Below are 18,672 nucleotides of genomic sequence, written 5' to 3' on the forward strand. Positions count from 1 at the left end.
TTATCCTACATTACCATTAGGCAAAACTAAAGTAAAAGGAGCAGTATCTGGTAATGGAGTAGATGTAAAATTACAGACACACTTACCATTTTGTATTGCAGGTCATACGTTCCACTCAAATTTTTGGATTGTTCCCTTATTGACAACAGACGTTATTTTAGGTACGAATTTTTTGGTACAACACGACGCAATTATTGACTTTCAAAATTCCTATTTAATGTTAAAGGATGAAAATGTACAACTGGCATTAGAATTTCAGCACTCTTTATCTGCAGAAGAACAAACAAATAATCGGACAGAGGTCATTTCTGCATCACGTAACATAGTAATTCCACATTGCTCACAGATACGTTCGTACACAACTATAATATACCAGACGAAGCCGACTACGACGTTAAGCAAATGATTTCTGAGAAAGTAAAACAAAGCAGTGCAAATACAGACGTTGAACGTACTCAACTACGCAAAATTCTTTAACAGCAAGCTCCAGTTTTTGACAACATCCCTGGTACTATGTCCGGTTTCATGTATGAATTTCAAGTTAAACAGCACGACACGTTTAAAGCCAAACATTATCCCATACCGTATATTCACAGAGAACAAGTTAAGAAAGAATTGCAAGCTATGCTTGACCAAGGTATTATTGAACCAGCTGTTAGTCCGTACATAAACCCGCTCCATATTGTTAAGAAAAAGGATGGCTCACTTCGCCTCGTACTTGATTCGCGTCACATCAATGACATTATTATTAATGAAACAGATCGCCCACAAACACTAGAACTTCTACAGAAATTTCATGGTACTGCTGTTTATTCCACATTAGATTTGAAATCAGGATTTTGACAAATTCAGCCCCATCCGAACTGTAGAAAGTACACAGCATTTCTCTGTTTTGGTGACTGTTATCAATTTTGCAAATTACCGTTCGGTTTAACAATTTCTTCAGCAGCATTTACTCGCGGTTTGAATACTATATTTCCTACAGAACTTAAAGACAGAATCACAACGTATGTAGACGACATTCTTATTGCAGAAGCTAACTGGTTTGAACACAATTTGAATCTGGAACAACTGTTGCAAACTTTTCGTGCACAAGGACTCACAGTTAATCTTAGCAAATCACACTCTGGCAAAACTTCTATAAGATTTCTTGGACATGTAATTTCAGCAGAAGGCATTGCGCCTGACCCGGAAAAACTTCAAGCTTTACGTGACATTACTGTTCCAACGACGAAGAAACAACTACGCAGCTTTCTGGAATTAATTAACTTTTACCGTAAATTTATTCATTACTCTGCTTTAGACACCCCTAGATTATGCCAACTGACGGGTAAAAACACTATTTGAGCCCGGGATAGCCAAGCGCAGTCTGAATTTGTCAATCTGAAACAAGCTTTGTTGAATGCACCACTTTTATCACACCCAGATCTCACTAGAAATTTTTCCATTGCCACCGACAGTTCTAACACAGCTTTAGGCGTACACATTTTTCAGGAAATTGAAGAAGACGGTAATACAGTAATTAAAAACATCGGTTTTGCAAGTCGCATTCTGTCACCTGCTGAACGCAATTATTCTGTTACAGAACTTGAAACATTATGTGTTGTATGGGCATTTACTCGATTTAGGCATTTTATTTATGGAAGACATACTACCGTTTACACAGACCACAGAGCTATCCAGTTTTTACTTTCCGCTAAATTTACACATGACAGATTAAGCGGATGGAAAGTTTATTTACAGGAATGTAATTTTACAATTGTTCACATTCCCGGTACACAAAATATTGTAGCAGACGCACTATCCCGCTCTATCAGCAACAATCAGCAAGACATCGCAACATACTTCTGCCAAGCAAATTCTAGCCTCATGTATATTCAACAAGTCGCATTTGAAAACTTCATTTCATCGTCTTTACGAGACATAGCACAAGAGCAGAGTAAAGACAACGTATGGAAAGAAATTAAATACCTTTGGCAAGATAAGAATAACGATACCATTAGAAACCATTACACGGTACGCAATAACATTCTGTTCCGCCGCTCTCACCCTGACGGCAACAACTGGTTATTATGCATTCCTGACGAACTTGTTAACAAATTAATTTGGTATACTCATTTAAGTTACGCACATTATGGAGCCAGAAAATGTTTTCTTATACTGAGACAGAACTGTTATTTTGCCAACATGGAGAAACGTATTCGACGAGTTTTAGCGTCATGTAAAATATGCCAGAAAGCTAAATCAGACACGACTTCACATTTTCCTCCTTTACATCCCATTGTACCTGTTAAATTGAGACACATGGCCGCTGTAGACATTTTTGGGCCCATTTCCAGAACTAATAGAGGTTTTTGCTACATCTTTGTCGCTGTTGAACTCACTTCGAAATTTGTTACCTTCACTCCGTTATGCAAAGCTACTGCTAAATCTATTTCGAATGCATTTGTAAAACATTTTTTATTTCATGTAGGGCATCCATTGAAAGTAATTTCCGACAATGGACCACAATTTTGATCTGCGATATGGACACGTATGTTACGAGCTAGAAACATTTCTCCGATCTATCACGTATCCAAGTATCACGCTTCTTCGAACCCTTGTGAACGACTGATGAAAGAAATTGGTAAACTGTGTAGAATGTACTGCCATAAAAGACATATTGATTGGGATACACACATACTCTCATTCCAGGATGTAATTAACTCCATACCAAATGAATCTACCATGCTATCTCCGACTGTTATATTAAAAAATGTTGAACCGCCTAACAAAATTAAAGAATTAGTATCCTTTCCTACATCTCGTCGACTACGCCACCATGAAATAATTGAGATTGCGCTCAACAACATCAAACGTGCCGCAGAGCGCCGGAGACGACAGCAAAAACAGGTTTGTACACGCCGTGACTTTCACATTGGACAGAAGATATTAGTACGCACACACTATTTATCCAACAGAGGAAAGAGTAGATGCAGTAAATTTGAACTTCTATACGCTGGTCCATACAAAATTCGCAGCATTCCTCATCCCAATGTGGTACATGTTGAAACTTTGAGAGCCAGAAAAAGCAAAGGCAATCACCATGTCTCCAATATTAAACCCTTTATTGAATGAACATACTTTATGATTTATCACATTTTAATGCCTTTTCCGGTTACTGATATGAACACTTACTGATGACTATCATATTTTTTCCTGGCAAGTGCCCAGCACGGTAAGGTTAGCAGGTCGCTTTTCTTGTCGTTATATATCAGATCGTGCACATTTTCAATTTTTTTGTGTATGTACGATTGTTTTCCTATCGAAAGTAGAATTTTTGTCTGTATGCACTATGAAATGTTTAAGATGTAACAAACACCAGTTGACATTGACATTTTGCATTATGATATCTCAATATCTTGACTATTTTACATTTTTTGCTACTACATTATGATACTGTGTGTACATTTTTTGCACTTAAAACCTGTCTATGTTTTTGACCTAATGTGTTTTCTGTCATGCTATGCAGTATGCTTAATTATATCACTAGAAACAAGTTTTTATTTATTTAGAATATTCTACATTTTTCCTACTACATTATGATACTGTGTGTACATTTTTTGCACTTAAAACCTGTCTATGTTTTTGACCTAATGTGTTTTCTGTCATGCTATGCTGTATGCTTAATTATATTACTAGAAACAAGTTTTTATTTAATGGGTATATGAATTAAATGCAAGATATTAATCCTTATTCATCATTTTTCAGAAAGCAATACCGTGTAAAAGAAATGAATTAAACAACCACAGTGGTTAAATATGAAATGGAAATTTTACCATCAGAATGAAGGAAAGAAAATGCAATATATTATCATGAAGAGTAAATGGATCAGAATTAACAAGCATTAACCAGAATATACTGTACACATCGTATGATAGCAGTCTTGACTAATTATTTTTCTTTCAGAATACAAGGCGATCGATGCAGACTGTCAGACAGAACTACAGATGTTAATTTTAGTGATGAAATATGCTACAAGTAAGAAACTCTACACTATATGAAGTAATGAATGATAATGAATAATTGTATGAAGCAAATGGTAATATGAATATGTATAATGAAGTGTCTATTTTTTGCAGATGATGATAAATGATGATGAATAGTTATATGAAGAATATAGTGATAAAGTTATGGTAATATGAATAATGAAGTTTTTCTTTACAGATATGATAATATTTACTGTTAGTTAAGAAATGCTATGTAGTTATTTATGTATTTGTTGCAGTTCCTTTTGACAGTATGTCTAATGTCGCATAGTATAATGACTGAATGTTTTGGGAAAGACAGCTAGAGTACATACATATTAAGTACACGTTTCATTACCTGTTAATTCGAAGTTCACTACTTTTCAGCATAATACACATTCTTTCTTTTAGGTCAATAACCCATTTTGTAATTTTTCCAGGACAAGCTTTTCAGGATATTAATATGCTATAAGCTGTTAGTTATTAAACCTGTTCTAGTACTTGCATTTTTTTTACCCAGTTGTGTCTATCATTTATGAATGTGCTCACATATACTGTACTTGTTTCATAACCTTGCTACAGCTGACTCATGACGAATGACGTTAATAATCCTTATTTTCAGCAATAAGTCAAAAGCAAATATTTTCATGCCCCAGCAATTAATTATTGATCCCAGTGCAATGCATTGCTAAAAAAAATTACGAGTCCCAACTATTACCAGTATACAACTAAATAATGCTACCACTTTAAGATATATTTTTAGTCCTAAAGATAATTCAAATTTTCTGTGTATTGATTCCATTATGTCTATGTATTATTGGACTACCCACTTTGAGTAATAGTTCCAATGTCTTACATTTTAAATATGTCTTATGTCACTTACATAATATCGTATATAAAGACCAGTAACTTGATGCTACACTCAATAACTCCTGTCTTAAATGATGACTTGTGAACAACACTGAATAATCTTTTGTAACACTATATGAATACTTTGTAACTGGCCAATGAATGCCACTGATTGACTTGTGAATAACACTGAATAATGTTTTGTAACACTATATGAATGCTTTGTAACTGGCCAATGAATGCCACTGATTGACTTGTGAATAACACTGAATAGTGTTTTGTAACACTATATGAATACTTTGTAACTAGCCAATGAATGTCAGTAACCCAATAGCTCCTGTTTTAAATGATGACTTGTTAACAACACTGAATAATGTTTTGTAACACTATATGAATACTTAGTGACTAGCCAATGAATGTCAGTAACTCAATAGCTCCTGTTTTAAATGATGACTTGTGAATAACACTGAATAGTGTTTTGTAACACTATATGAATACTTTGTAACTAGCCAATGAATGTCAGTAACTCAGTAGCTCCTGTTTTAAATGGTGACTTGTGAATAACACTGAATAATGTTTTGTAACACTATATGAATACTTTGTAACTGGCCACTGAATGCCACTGATTCAGTCAGAGGAGTTATGAATAGTGTTTCGTAATACTCAATATTGCTCATATCGGTTGATACACTAGTGTAATTCTATGATGACTAGCATAAGACTTAATGTGTCCTTCACCTTCTGACCTAATTACTGCAATATCCCTTTATCCTGTCCATCCTCATAATCATGGAGCACTATATTGATTTTTGCACTAATTCTACGTTGCTGTAAGAGTATGGATTCTACAAGAATATGATGTTGACATATCAAGCTTTCCACAACCTTGAACGATGGAGATGTTATTATGGTCCCACTGTTTGGTGTACCTAATGTACTACCAAAATGATAACATTGAATATTAATACAACATTTCAGTGTCTTGGCTACACTGATAAATACTTCAGGGAAGAGAACTTCAGATTGTCTCACTTGGTGTTGTGCTTCTGTAGAAAGATATGGACTTTCAGTGCAGCTACGTGCAACCTACTGTGCTACAACCATGATGCAATCCTTCCCATTCCTTTCCTAGTTCCTGTAAAATAGTAAGGGCTTATACAGCGCATTTAAATTCTTGTAAAATGATAGAAACTTTTATTGTGCGTGTGCACTTTCTCATTTGTTAATATATTTTGTACTCATTGCGTATATACTTTGTTATTTCTGAATATGTTTTGTACTCAGTGCGTGTGCACATTATTTAATTTCTTTATATGTTCTGCACTTATCAATGATGTATATACTCTGTCATTGTAGCCTTAGTAAACTAAATAGATTATAGAAAAATTTGTTGCTCATGGCAAGTCCAATTGACTCACCATCGCTGCCAAATTTTTGCCCCCCAGTGGAGGGTTATGTAAGAGGTCCATAATTAGAGAACTTGTTGCTAGCGCACTCGAGCTGATGTAATTTCGATGTATTGCTCACACGCTGCCTGCGGTATGTAAGCTAGAAGAGAATCTGAGACCAAAGAGTAGTATTGACTGCAGTAGGAACTGTGTAGCAGTAGCAGTTAGTTGTTGGTAGCCTGCTGTGGTGTCTGGTGTATCGTGTTGGCTGGGCCGGTTGTGTGCAGCGATGGCCGAGCCTGAACGTTGTAGGATAAGGTAAAAGCAGCCTCGCGCATATGTAGTATTGTTAATCAAGTCCCATGTAAACGTTTAAAAAAAAGATCTGTTAATAATAATCTTTCTCATAAAAAGTAACTTTTGACATTGATCTCAATTCAAACAATTCAATAATTTCTCCAATCCTTGGCAATCCCGATTATTGAAAAAAAAGTCAGTTCTTTCCTTTTTTATAAGACAAATCTATCGGCCAGCATTGCATTTAGCTACGCCAGGAAAATTTCTTATAGGAGCAGATATATACGCGTTATCCGGCGATCTAATTAAGGTAAGATTTTTCAGCTTATTCAGAATGATGTATCAGCGCCATGACGCACCATTGCTGACGTCCAAAATTTACCAGGTTAACTTGAGTGTCAATTATTGAAAGGTTATAGGTTTGTCACATTGTATTATATTTTCACTGTTGGGTAGTTACGCTAAATGAGAGTATTATTCGTATTATTTTATTTTTGTGGGGAGGTTACACCTTTCCTACTAGTACTGTATACTTGAAGTGCCTCGTATACGACACTGCAAACATCAGAAAATTTCTGATATATAGCAGCTACTGAAATGCGAAACTACTACTATCACCGCAGAAGACCACGTTGAAAATGCTAACCTTTCTACAGGTCATTTGCTTCGTCGGTAACTAGTGTTCTACTTTCAGTTTCTGCCCCCACTGTAATGAGACGATAGTGAAAAGCGTCAACCGCCATATCTGCGTTGTCCTGGAGTAATACTTAATTTGAAGCGGTAATTCTGTTTTAAGAGCACTACCACCAATTGCATTGAAATTGAGACTCAGAGATTCCTCGATTCGTATGCCATGTTCGGCTCATCAAAAACAGCACGCTCCCTATGCAAAATAATCATGTCTGTACATCAAAGTTTTGCATCCTGCCTGTAACAGGCGTGGTTTTAAGTAAAACGTATGTGGCGGTTATTAGCACCAACAATTTCCGCATGGATAGTTCTCTCGTTTTGTGTTGTGTTCTCTCCGGCATAAGCCGCTTTCACTCGCAAATGGTAGTTAACACTGTTGAAATGACTGTGAATGTTCGGTTGATCGCTTTCATGCCCTCCGACGTTTCTGGTGTTTAGTCAATCAGTCTGCCCTCTGCCACTACAGAGTTTCCAGCCGCCACGTGCTTATCTTTCATTATACATAGAAAGACAGCTAATTACGGGTTACGCCTTCCTATTAGTTGAGGGTAACATGGTGCTTCAGACTTCATGTAATTAGTTCACGATAACCTGGCGCTATGCGCTATTGGTCAAAGGGCCGGTTTAATATCAAAGCGACACAAGCCACAGACTGGGGCGCCAAGTGCCAGATCTGTGTGGAGTGCATATCACAATTAGCAGCGCACTCTGCCATGGGTGAAAGTGTACGAGGAGAAAGGTGGCAGAAGGGGCGTCAAATATAAATATTCAATGGAACACAGCATATAACTGTAGAACTATGTAATGTTTGCAGTACATCAAATACAGAAATGGGACAACATATCCAGATTTTAAGCTAGAGCTAAATCTTTCTTGCCTGAAGGGGCGACGTCAATTGCATTTGTCTTCGCTGCCATAAGGTCATAGATAACGCATTTGAAGTGGCATAGTGGACAGGTGTACATCTGAAGTGTGGTTTGTGGCACTCCACACTCCCAGAGATTAGAGTTTCCCGGGAATCCCCATTTATCAAGAATCATTCTCGATTTTGCGATGCCCGTACGTAATCCGTTTAGTACCTCATTCCTCTCGCGCCTCCATCCAGTGTTGATCTGAGCTCTTCCTGCAAAGATCCACTCTGGTTGTAGGTTCTTCATAATCCACCGCCGACCTCAGCAAACTTCGTCTGCAATTCAATGGCTGGTGAGCCGGTTGGAGACCGTAGAGGAGGCGGTGTTCCCCTTCTGCGAATTTAAATCGTTCTGCTGCTGCCTCTCTATAGATGCCAGTTGCATGTTGGTTCTTGTGCACGGGGGTGGGCTTCACACACCCGGTGATGACTCTGCTTGTCTCGTTGAGGGCGTCATAAACTTGCTTTGCATGTGCTCATCTGTACCAAACGGGGAACGCATTCCCGACGGCAGAGTGTCAAAGGGGGGATACTGAGGTTTTGAGGACCCTGGGTTAGGTTCTACATTTAGAGGTTCTCAGCTTGTAAATTATATTATTTCTTCCATTAACTTTTATTTTAGTGTTATGGCAGTGCTGTTGGCATGCTGGGACCAAGAATAGCGTTACGCTCAGGTGTTTAGGGTTCCGGCAATGCTGTAATTACACCCCTTTCCATTCGATCCGCAGCTTTCTGTTGGCTCGCTGGCTCCGAAGGTGGAAAGCACACACATGTATTTCCGTTGCACCTGGCTTCAACTAATTAATTGTGTAATAAACAGAAATGTCTACTTGGGCCTTACTCAGACATCGTTAAACCTTCTTGAATCTTTTCCCTTCTGCTGTAATAGCTCTGTCATGTGTGTGGAGAGGGTGAATCACCTAAAATGTCCACTGCAAAAGTTACGGGAATGGAGATAGCTATTGATGTGCGGTTTACATAGAATGGATCGGAAATCAGGGGCTTGTATTGTAATCCCACCCACTGATTTTAATAATACTCAGTACACTTAATTTTTCGACAAACATACACTTTTTTAACGGAACAATGTCAGTTGACATCAATAAAATAGAAGTAGGGTAAATAAGAATATCAGTGGTGTTTCATGTAGGATTCTAGTGCGCATCGTCTGCGAGATACAATGTTTTGAAAAATTCCCACACCCACAGTTATACAATATCTGTTGTAGCACACACTAAAGAACACAACTGATTACACTAGTTATGTTGAGTCTAATCAGTAACGAGACAACCGACCATCACAGGTTGTGACAAAAAATAAAAACACCTACAGCCGTCCTCACGGTTTTAATTTATTTTGTCGCTACCAGTTTCAACGCTTCATTGCTTCATCTTCAGGCAATGAAGCGTTGAAACTGGTAGTGACAAAATAAATTAAAATCATAAGGGCGGCTATAGGTGTTTTTATTTTTTGTCACGATAGTAAACGGCCATCGACCCAGAGACCTCCAGCTAAAAGAATGGACTTACGAAATCACAGGTTGTGTTCAAAATGATTACCGGCAGCGGCAATATACGCTTCCAATCTCGTATAGGACGACTGCTGCACACGTGCTAGCAATTTTTGCGGAGATATCCGTGCAGGCCGCAAAAATGCATCATTGCATGTAATCGGGTATAATTGATATGGCTTTGTAGACAGCTCTTCCAGCTTTACCCATACAAAATAGTGTACAGGAGTCAGATCCGGGGGACGGGCAGGTCAAAGTACATCTCCCTTGCATCCAGTCCAAAGATTTGGAAACAATTTGGGAAGACATGCTACAGTACTTGGTGCATTATGGGCTGGACAGCCATCTTGTTCGTACCACAGGTTCCTCACAGTCTGCCAAGGAACGTCTTCTGCCGTCCGTAGAAGATGGTGTGTCAGGAGGCAACAATTCTTGGGCGCGTTAAGTGATCCATCTAAGTGAAACGGACCGGAAGTTTACACTCCTTGAACGCTGACTTACCACCTTTTGAGGCCAACGAGGATTGTCAATGAAGAAGTAGTGCATGTTTCGGTGGTTTACCTGTCCATGATTGGCAACTGTGGCTTCATCAATAAACAAGAAACGTGATACATCTTGTCTTAATGTCCATGTACAGAATTGAACAGGATTATTCTAACTGTTTCCGTGTAGCTCTTCATGGACAGACACGTGGTTATGGATGGAACCTAGAGTCTACGGAGAATGCGTAGGACATTCGGCTGAGTTATGCCACTTCCTCGTGCGATTGTGAGAGAGCTAATGTGCGTAACTACTCCAACAGAAGAAATAATATTATTTCTTCCTCTACTGTAGTACGGTAGTATTTGTGTAATTCTGTTACGTTGTCTAGATGTTACACTACCAATTTTGCCCAACTGGTTGAAGAGGTTGAGCCGGCCGCGGTGGCGGAGCGGTTCTAGGCGCTTCAGTCCGGAACCGCACGACTGCTACGGTCGCAGATTCGGATCCTGCCTAGGGCATGGATGTGTCTGATGTCCTTAGGTTAGTTAGGTTTAAGTAGTTTTAAGTTCTAGGGGACTGATGACCACCGATGTTGAGTCCCATAGTGCTCAGAGCCATTTGAACCATTTTTGAAGAGGTTGATAAATAATTGTCGAAATGGTTGACGCCTAGTAAAATATTTTCGCGCTTTCATCGTACAAGAACGAACTGCATTTTTCCTGCACTCTCCATACAACATGAGCACGGCGGCTTTTTCTACATCGGTAAATCCAATCGTCTGTTCACAAGCTAATGCTTTGGACTGTCACATACTGACTAGCAAGTTGCAATGGACTCAAGGAACACATAATCACACTGTCAGCAAACACAACAACATCGTACCTAGCAACTACACAAGTTTAATAGCACAAACAAGTGTTGGTGTGGAATGTTTGCGTAACACGATATCGCATAAAGTACTTTCACTAGACTAACGCAACAAAAACCACCGACATTTTAATTTACTCCGCTTTTAGTTTGTTGATATCAATCTTCACAGGAGCATTTCAAAACGTGTATGTTTGCATAAAAATACACTTTTCAATAATTATTGCAATCTGTGTATTGGCCAACAACACGAGCCTATGGCTACCAACCTATTCGGTGAAAACGTATCTATAGCCATTTCCGCAAGTCTTGGGTCATTCACCACGTTTGTACCAATTGACCACTGGTGTAGATAATGAAAAACTGAGGTACCACTGTACTTTCCTACGGTTTCCCATTCCTCAAGTTTCTCCATCTGTTTTTTTTTTTCCAGGATCCCCACTAGCAACCTCCGACTGTGGAAGCGGTTCCTAATGTAAGATTAATGCCTTCAGTCAAACCATACGTCTTCCGCATCAGGAGGAGGAGATTTATGGTGTCGTATTCAGCTGTAAGGTCAATGAAAACGACAGTTGCTATACAGCCCCCTTGGAAATCATCCTCGACTTGCTGAGTGTCACTGAGCACTTCTGCGAGTACAGCTTTTTTCAGGACGGAATCCAGCCTATTGCGGTGTGACGATACGTCCCATGACGAGTGTGTGGCGATTTTGTATCAGTCTCTCTAAACTTTTAAATGAATGGAGTAACAGGAAGATTGGGTGGTAGCTCTTTCGGTTGCTGCTTTCTTGAACCGGTTTAAGAATAGCTATGTTCTCTCCTTATCGCCAGGCGATAGGAATTTTGCACTGTTGTAGACAGTTGTTGAACATGTCTAATGCTACTTATAGTTTTCGTTCTAAAATGTTTGATCTGCTCAAACGGGTTGTTGTCTTGTCTATCGGCAGTCTGTGGTTTGCATTTCTTTATGGAATTATTCAGCTCTTGTATGGTAAAAGGGGAGTACAGTTAGGCACATTCACTGCCCACTATTCGGTAAATAGTGGTTTCGTGTCTATAAGGAATTCGATCTGGCAAGCCATTCTTCCCGAGCTTAGTGGCTATTGGGACTGCCGTTACGATGGGTTAGGTTCTTGAGTAAGTCGGGTCGCTATTTAGGCGTTCAGTAGTCTCCACGCTTTGTGACTGTCGTTGCTCATCTCGAGTTCCTCCATTCGAATAATCATTTCTCGCTTACGGCCTCTGACATAGAACTTGATTAATTGATTACACTGCTGTATTGTGTCTTATCCTACGTGATTGACTTAGAAGGGAGTTAGATACTTTTGCAGTTGTTGGGTCATGAATACAGTTAGTGTTGCAACCTCTGAAACTTGACCCCATCGTTAACCATTACAGACGCTTCTTTGTCTTCTCCGAGAGCTTCCTACAGACTATGTACTCATAGTAGTCATTTCTTCTGACACGAAAACAAGTGGTAGCTGTCGTCAGATACGTGAAGATGTCCAGTGCTAATTACGTTCTGTCTCTCGGTCGCCTAGTCATGCTGGTGGAAAGTAGTCATTTTGAATCCTGGTATACTGCTCGCGTAAGAACCCTGCTGAGACCTGTCCGTTTATAGATACTGCCTACAGGAAAATTAAAGAGACCTTTGGTGAAAAGAGAACCACTTGTATGAACATCAAGTGCTCAGATGGAGACCCAGTTCTAAGCAAAGAAGGGAAAGCAGAAACGTGGAAGGAGTATATAGAGGGCCCATACAAGGGCGATGTACTTGAGGACAATATTATGGAAATGGAAGAGGATGTAGATGAAGGTGAAATGGGAGACACGATGCTGCGTGAAGAGTTTGACAGAGCACTGAAAGACCTGACTCGAAACAAGGCCCCCGGAGTAGACAACATTCCATTGGAGCTACTGACGGCCTCGGGAGAACCAGTCCTGACAAAACTCTACCATCTGGTGAGCAAGATGTATGAGACAGGCGAAATACCTTCTGACTTCAAGAAGAATATAATAATTCCAATCCCAAAGAAAGCAGGTGTTTACAGATGTGAAAATTACCGAACTATCAGTTTAATAAGTCACAGCTGCAAAATACTAACGCGAATTCTTTACAGACGAATGGAAAAACTAGTTGAATCAGACCTCAGGGAAGAACAGTTTGGATTCCGTAGAAATGTTGGAACACGTGAAGCAATACTGACCCTAAGACTTATCTTAGAAGCTAGATTAAGGAAGGGAAAACCAACATTTGTAGCATTTGTAGACTTAGAGAAAGCTTTGGACAATGTTGACTGGAATACTCTCTTTCAAATTCTGAAGGTGGCAGGGGTAAAATACAGGGAGCGAAAGGCTATTTACAATTTGTACAGAAACCAGATGCCATTTTTAAGAGTCGAGGGACATGAAACGGAAGCAGCGGTTGTAAAAGAAGTGGGACAGGGTTGTAGCCTCTCTCCGATGTTATTCAATCTGTATAGTGAGCAAGCAGTGAAAGAAACAAAAGAAAAATTCGTAGTGGGTATTAAAATCCATGGGCAATAAATATAACTTTGAGGTTCGCCGATGACATTGTAATTCTATCAGAGACAACAAAGGACTTGGAAGAGCAGCTGAACGGAATGGACAGTATCTTGAAAGGAGGGTATAAGATGAACATCAACAAAAGCAAAACCAGAGTAATGGAATGTAGTCGAATTAAGTCGGGTGATGTTGAGGGTATTAGATTAGGAAATGAGACACTTAAAGTAGTAAAGAAGTTTTGTTATTTGGGGAGCAAAATAACTGATTATGGTCGAAGTAGAGAGGATTTAAATGTAGACTGTCAATGGCAAGGAAAGCGTTTCTGAAGAAGAGAAATTTGTTAACATCGAGTATAGATTTAAGTGTCAGGAAGACATTTCTGAAAGTATTTGTATGGAGTGTAGCCATGTATGGAAGTGTAACATGGACGATAAATAGTTTGGACAAGAAGAGAATAGAAGCTTTCGAAATGACGTGCTACAGAAGAATCCTGAAGATTAGATGGGTATAACACATAACTAATGAGGAAATATTGAATAGGATTGGGGAGAAAAGAAGTTTGTGGCATAACTCGACCAGAAGAAGGGATCGGTTGGTAGGACATTTTCTGAGGCATCAAGGAATCACCAATTTAGTGTTGGAGGGCAGCGTGGAGGGTAAAAATCGTAGAGAGAGACCAAGTGATGACTACACTACGCAGATTCAGAAGGATGTAGGTTACAGTGGGTACTGGGAGATGAAGGGGCTTGCACAGGATAGAGTAGCATGGAGAGCTGCATCAAACCAGTCTCAGGACTGAAGACCACAACAACAACAACGGAGGCATATATACAGTTGGTCTTCTTCCCTCACTCTATCGGCGAGTGGAAAAGAAATAGGAAAGCAAATTACTAGTAGTGGTACATGGTAGCCTCCGGCACACACCGTACGGTGACATGCGAAGTATGCGGATAGATGCAGATGTGAATTTAGTCTTCCTGCAAAGATGTCAGTCCATCCATTTATGGGAACACAAAACGGTGGCATGCGAAGTATGCGGATAGATGCAGATGTGAATTTAGTCTTCCTGCAAAGATGTCAGTCCATCCATTTATGGGAACACAAAACGCACGTAAGTATGTTATCCCTTACTTATCGCGAAAACCAAACGCAGAACTTCTGCAGCTGATTGTCTCTGTGTAAAAACCTTCGCATTAGCCCCTAATGTTTTCACTGCAGTCACTTCGCGAGATCTATGTGAGCGGTTGCATATGTTTGTCCGTAACAGAAGAAGTGCTGCAGAGCTCACCTCTCAACTCCCCTTTCGTCACAGTATCGACTATCTGTCTTCCAGTCATTGACGTATTGCATTTGATTCCACCTGATTTAGACGCGTAACCGGTTCCCTCCCCTCGCCCCCCCCCCCCCGCCCCACCCCCTCTGACCTTACCACAAGCCACAGACCGTTGCTAGTTCTCACGAAATCCCATCACGTTTTCACGGCAGTCTTCCATTAGTTAGGATAGCTAGTCCTCCACGTAACTTGTTACGGAGCTATCATAATGAGAAAAATAACGTGGTGACGTGCAGATAGAAATTCATAGCCATGCAGAGTGTACGTAACCTGCATAAAGAAATTAGGAAGCATAATACCTACCATTCATCGATATCAAATGATTATCTATTAATGTTCCCTTCTACGAGTCGTGGTCTCCTTTATCGTATTCCTGTGGTTAAGAAGCTAGAAATGCCACAGCTTAATGCTGTCACAGTTTCATTGACAGCATAGAGTTTCGTGAGAAATTCAAATTATTTTCAAATGGAGCATACACCCATAATAATAATGCACGTGAGGGTATCTCAGAGCTTCAAATATAGTGTCCATTCGGTAACTTACGTTATTGGCCGACCATCGTGGCCGAGCCGTTCTAGGCGCTACAGTCTAGAAACGCGCGATCGCTACGGTCGCAGGTTCGAATCCTGCCTCGGGCATGTATGTGTGTGATGTCCTTAGGTTAGTTAGGTTTAAGTGTGTTTCAACATATGATGTGCAGCAGATTAGGTCAGCTCATCCTAAATAAAAAAAATACGATGAGAGTTTGGCATCATTCAAATGTTGGTCTTTAACCCTTAAGAGACGTCCTGACATACTACATTACTGGCCATTATAATTGCTACACCACTAAGATGTGCTAAGACGCGAAATTGAACCGTCAAGAAGAAAATGCTGTGATATGCAAATGATTAGCTTTTCATAGCATTCACACAAGATTGGCGCCAGTGGCGACACCTGCAACCTTCTGACATGATGAAAGCTTCCAACCGATTTCACATATACAAACAGCAGTTGACCTACGTTGCCTGGTGGAACGTTGTTGTGATGCCTTGTGTAAGGAGGAGAAATGCGTACCATCACGTTTCCGACTTTGATAAAGGTCGGATTGTAGCCTACTGCGATTGCGGTTTATCGTATCGTGACATTGCTGCTCGCGTTGGTCGAGATCCAATGGCGCGTAACAGAATATGGAATCGGTGAGTTCAGGAGGGTACTACGGAACGCCGTGCTGGATCCCAACGGCCTCGTATCACTAACGGTCGAGATGACAGGCATCTTATCCGCATGGCTGTAACGGATAGTGAAGCCACGTCTCGATTCCTGAGTTAACAGATGGGTACGTTCGCAAGACAACAACCATCTGTATGAACAGTTCGACGACGTTTACAGCAGCATGGACTATCAGCTCGGAGACCATGGCTGCGGTTACCCTTGACGCTGCATCACAAACAGGAGCGCCTGCGATGGTGTACTTAACTACGAACCTGGGTGCACAAATGGCAAAACGCGGTGAACATCGCGGTGAACGCACATTGGAAGCGTGTATTCATCATCGCCATACTGGCATATCACCCGGCGTGATGGTATGGGGTTCCTTTGGTTACACGTCTCGGTCACCTCTTCTTCGCATTGACGGCACTTTGAAAAGTGGACCTTACATTTCAGATGTGTTACGACCCGTGGCTCTACCCTTCATTTCCTTGTGAGACCCTACATTTCAGCTGGATAATGCACGATCGCATGTTGCAGGTCATGTACGGGCCTTTCTGGATGTTCGACTGTAGCCCTGGCCAGCACATTCTCCAGATCTCTCCCCAATTGAAAACGTCTGGTCAGTGGTGGCCGAGCAACTGTCGCCTCACAACTCTTGATGGTATCGTGTTGAAGCTGCATGGGCAGCTATACCGATACACGCCATCCAAGCTCTGTTTGATACAATGCCCAGGCGTATCAAGGCCGTTATTACGGCCAGAGGTGCTTGGTCTGAGTACTGATTTCTCAGGATCTATGCACCCAAATTGCGTGAAAATGTAATCACATGTCAGTTCTAGTATAATATATTTCTCCAATGAATACGCGTATATCATCTGCATTGCTTCTTGGTGTAGCAATTTTAATGGCCAGTAGCGCAAAGGAAGCTGGAATCTTTTATATCATTGATGGGGAGGAAACCATACGTTTCATTTGTAGTGGAGCGTTGAAATACTGACACAAAATGAATGACCCTTAGGTTGAAAATGCTGTGTGGTGCACCAAGAGCTTGTTTGTTCTTCTTGGGAGGAGTAGTGATCTTGTAGATAAGAGGGAAACACAGGTCTTCACGTTTGTGCACGTTTTGGATTGGGTGGTCAGCAGAAAGGTATTTTGCTATTGTTCACAGGATCAGCATTTCCAACATATCTCGATAACACATATCAGACGGTTTAGGTTTGTATGTGGGTAGAGGGGAAACGTATTGTTCAACCTCCTCGTATGTACCCCAGCAACCTTTAAGCACCCAGCCCTTCTTAGAGGGATAGGGAATCTTCTGTAGGTAGGAATCATTAACAGTGTCCGAAACAGCGAGCGGTGCTTTGTTGGCCAGGATCAGTACAGCCTTGAAGTGTGGGTGGAGGCTCTTGATGTAATGCACATGGTGACAGTTTTTCGCATGCAACCCTGTGGCGGTGGTGGCGATGGGGACAGCGGTGTAGTGGGGTAGATAAGAAAGCGAAAACTCCGTCCTACTGCTACCATAGACCAACAGATCTCAGGAAGATTAGTTCAGGAGCAGTATACCTGAATTGTATGTGACTTACTTCCACCAGCACGGTAAGGCAACCAACACACTGCTATTTGACTAACTAAAGAGACTTCGTGGATGACGGGGCATCTAACTACTTTAAGAAAGTTCGAAAGTAAGGGGCATCCTGTGACAGAGGTCAACATGCTCTTAGCGCTCCAAATGGTTCAAATGGCTCTGAGCAGTATTGGACTTAATACCTGAGGGCATCAGTCCCGTAGAAGTTAGAACTACTTAAACTTAACCAACCTAAAGACATCACACACAACCATGCCCGAGGCAGGATTCGAAGCTGGACCGTAGCGGTCGCGCGGCTCCAGACTGAAGCGCCTAGAACCGCTCGGCCACACCGACCGGCGTCTTAGTACTCCATCATGAGCCAAAAGTTATTTTAAAATTCTAGTCCTATGACGCAGGACATAACAGTTCCTAGGCTGATAAAAATAGATTTTTTTGTCGGATGAGAGGAAGCTTAAGGGAAAGGTAGCATACCCCAAATTACTGTACAGGATTTTCACACTAAGCATCAGCAAGTAACGCTACATTAGCGCTGTGAAAATACATGTATGCACTGAGTTCTTCTGTCTTCGAAAATAACGCGTTAAAAAGGGAGAATCTACATTTCGGGTGTGACAACAGGTAACAACCTCCTCTTCTCGGAATTGGTAAAGTATGTTTCTTAAACTGTGGAGTCGATGTTAGGCGTGGGATTGTTTAAACTTTAACGTCCGCGGTGTGCTGCTTAAACATAGCACTAGTAGGTAACCGCAGTTTTTAAATTTTAACGTCAGAAGGGGCGCGACCTGGGTGTGTGTAAGTTGTTTAAACTTTAATGGTGGAGGTGTAATGTTTGAGCGTAACGCGAGTGGACTCAGGCGGTTAAATTGCTTACACGGCAACGTGAGATGCAATTAGAACTCTACATCCAAGCTGCAGTGTACTGGAAGAGATCTCGGCAGCTATAAAAGACATAAAACCAGGTAAAGCCCCCCGCTCAGATGACATCCTCCCAGAGTTTCTTATCAAGTGTGGCAAATACACGAAATTAT

This window comes from Schistocerca gregaria, chromosome 7 (assembly GCF_023897955.1).
Source record: "Schistocerca gregaria isolate iqSchGreg1 chromosome 7, iqSchGreg1.2, whole genome shotgun sequence".
NCBI classification, from domain to species: domain Eukaryota; kingdom Metazoa; phylum Arthropoda; class Insecta; order Orthoptera; family Acrididae; genus Schistocerca; species Schistocerca gregaria.